The sequence below is a fragment of the Acyrthosiphon pisum genome, chromosome A1 (genome assembly GCF_005508785.2).
Source record: "Acyrthosiphon pisum isolate AL4f chromosome A1, pea_aphid_22Mar2018_4r6ur, whole genome shotgun sequence".
In the NCBI taxonomy this organism is placed as follows: Eukaryota; Metazoa; Arthropoda; class Insecta; order Hemiptera; family Aphididae; genus Acyrthosiphon; species Acyrthosiphon pisum.
In genome coordinates, this window is record NC_042494.1 from 42949735 (window position 1) to 42953024 (window position 3290).

The 3290-nt window shown below is 27.7% G+C and overlaps 1 protein-coding gene across 1 annotated transcript in view; it reads right to left on the minus strand.

Moving 5' to 3' along the window:
- LOC100162250 (cholesterol 7-desaturase) overlaps positions 1-3290 on the minus strand; it is a 35190-nt gene that overhangs the window by 2264 nt on the left and 29636 nt on the right. The window lies entirely within an intron of this gene.

Sequence of the window (3290 nt, forward strand, 5' to 3'; positions counted from 1 at the left end):
CAGGAATTCATCAAACACCACTAAGGCTCTACATAGAATGGGTATGCTATGCCACCATTTTGCGACTCATTTATCAATGATAAAATGATAAAATAAAGAGGGAGAAATTCAAATTCACATAACATTATTAGTCGCAAAATGGCGGCGTAGCATACCTGTATCTATAGTGCCCTAACACCACTAGAGTTAAATATATGAGCTGAAAAAGTCAATATTCACGTTTTTAAAATTTGGTGGGTTTGGCCACTTTTACTCTCATAGCCTCATTTAACATTAAAGTATAATTTATTAAACACTGTTTCTCTGTATTTTATAAAGATTTATTATTAATACATATTATAATTAATTTGCACTTAACATGTACTTCTGTAATATATATTATAAAAATGAATGACACTTGACTTATAAACTGATATTATTATATAATACTAAATAATAATCATTGATAACAAAACCATGTTGTTATCATACAACATCCTTTCCTTTAAGATACCTTAGCAGTTGTTTTAAATAATAATTACACTAATACATAAGAATTTGCATTTTAACAATATTTCAAATAATAATAATTAATAATACAACATTGAAAGTTAGATAAACTATATAAAAACAAAACTTAGTTAATTACTGAGATCATAAATATCTATACCCTGTTCCAAAAGAAAAGACACCAGATTTACGTAGCGAAACCGGATTTGTCTGTGGCCGCCTGGTGTCTTCTCTTTTGGAACAAGCATAAGCGTGCGCACGGGGGAGGCAGGGGAGGCAGCTGCCTCCGCTGCGAGATTTTTCGTTTCCCCAAGATCTTATACATTAATACCTACCAAATTTTGGTAATACATATTTAAATAATAATAATAATATTATGTTCAATATTGGTATAAGTACTGGTATGCTATTTGAAAATAGTAAATATATTTAATAATATTAAAATCGACAATAATATCATGTTATATTATATTATATTGATAAGACAGCTTCAAGTTTCAACTATAGTTACTCGTTTCTTCTTTGATAATACCGACTCTATCTAGTTGGTACTATGAAAGGTCAAAAGTTTTTCGGTAGTTTTCAAAGGCACCGCGACAAACAAAAAAAAAATTAAGAAAAAACAGGAATTTATACGCAAAATCGATTTAGGACAAAATCGATTTTGGTTTTTGGTGTAACTCTAAAATAAATTACTGTAGATATATGAAATTTTGACTGAATGTTTATATTAGCATTTTCTATTCACCATAGCATTTTCAAAATATTTTGACTTATTTTGAGCTGTTAAAGGACATCTTCAATTTCCAATTTTTTTTTAGGTTTTTATTCTATAAATATTAAAAAAAAATTTTTGTTGCGTAAAAAAACTTGAAAATTTAATAGAAGGCTCATAATATAATGTTTCAAAAACAGATGAAAAATATTGAAAATCTATAGTCAAAATTTTTTTTATATAAGCATTTAAAGTTTAAATATTGACAAAATACGTAAAATGTACAACAATTATTTTGAGTTCGAAATTCATAAAAAATTTTCTATTTAAATCTAAGATTTTAAAATGTAATACAAGATTCCCCATAAGTTTATCTACCTTTATCAAAAAAAAAAATGTCTACAAACAAATCAAATTAAATTTCTACGAGCGTTTGAAGTTCATATTTTTACGACATAGGATATTCACTTGATTTCTCATGTAGCGATTTTCTTATTTAGTGGAAATTCAAATTTAACACCATCCAATACAGTGACCCTGCACTTGTAATTTACTGTAGAGAAGAGCGACACTCACTTGCCCACCTTTTTTTATTTATATATAGGTATTCTTAATAATTTTTTATTGCGTCTTCTTGATTGTCAAAGATATTATTAAAAAGGACTTATTGAAAAGAAAACTCTTTTGGTAATTTTATGTTTAACCTAACTCTTAACAGTAAACCGTATAGAACAATATCACGGTTTAATAGAACCATATACTTGATTTTATGGGAGGATTTATTTAAATTATCGTTGCTTCATATCAAGCTGGGAAAAAATCGGGGGAGGTGTTTGGAGTCTGGACCTTCTTAGCTAACCTAACCTTATAAGGTATTGCCTCCCCTGCCAAGAAGACCTGCGCACGCTTATGGTCTATAGTTATTTTACATGTTCCCTGTTACAGATCCACCCCCCGCCGGCCTGACAATTGATAAGCTTTCAATCGCCAATAGCCGTGATAACCACTAGCCACTAGGGGTTTTTATTACAGCCACGGTTTAAGATAATTTTTTTCTTTTGCAAGTGAATATCATTCTTGTTTTGACATAATGCGTTATGATACATTTGGTTAATATTTGACTGTGTATTGAGTAACCAACCTTTGTCAAAAATGTTGTTTATATATTTCTTCAATAACTACAAATTATGTTAGAAAAATATATATGAAGTTTTTAAATTGAAATACAACATTGCAAACATGATCTTTTACTGGAACAGATACCTAGTTATATATAGTTAGATATTTTACAGTATAATCTAGTACAGTGCTTCTCAAATTTTTTTGACATGAGGCTCTTTAAATTTAATGTAAAACTGTCAAGGCCCCTTAATCAAAATTATTAATTGTTTTTTCTAAATTAGGTAAATACTAAAATTACATGTACAATTTCAAACAGATAAATTATTAAAATGCATAGTAAATTAATGTTTTAATATACCTTTGAGAAATATTAATAATAGTATTAAAATTTAAGTATTTAAACTTTTTCCATAAACACTTAGGGCCAGTTGCACCGTCTCTGATTAAAGTTAATCACAGTTTAATCGACCAAATTTGGCCGGTTAAATATCTGTTATCAGTTGATTAAACTTAATCATAGCTTAATCATAAATGGTGCAACTGGCCCTCAAAGTTTAAAGAAAATAAGCATTGATTTAGGACGACCATATAAGTCTATCAACCATTTAGCATATGGATATGTTTCTATCCCCAGTATCTCAGTTATAATATATAATAATATATAGGTAATAGCATTTATTTTATAATATACTATAAATACTATGAATATATTATAAAATCAATGGGTGATAGGTACAACTGAGTAATAAATGCTTATAAAAAGATATTCAAAATAATATATGCATTTTGGTAACACATAGGTAATATATGAATACTAGTATAATACTAGTACTCAGTGTTGGGTAAATTACTTTACTCGTTACTCAAATAAATTTGTAATGAAATTACTTTACTTTTCAAATAGAAAAGTAACTCATTACTTTCTCGTTACAAAAAAAAAATAAATATTTTTTTTTTCAAATTT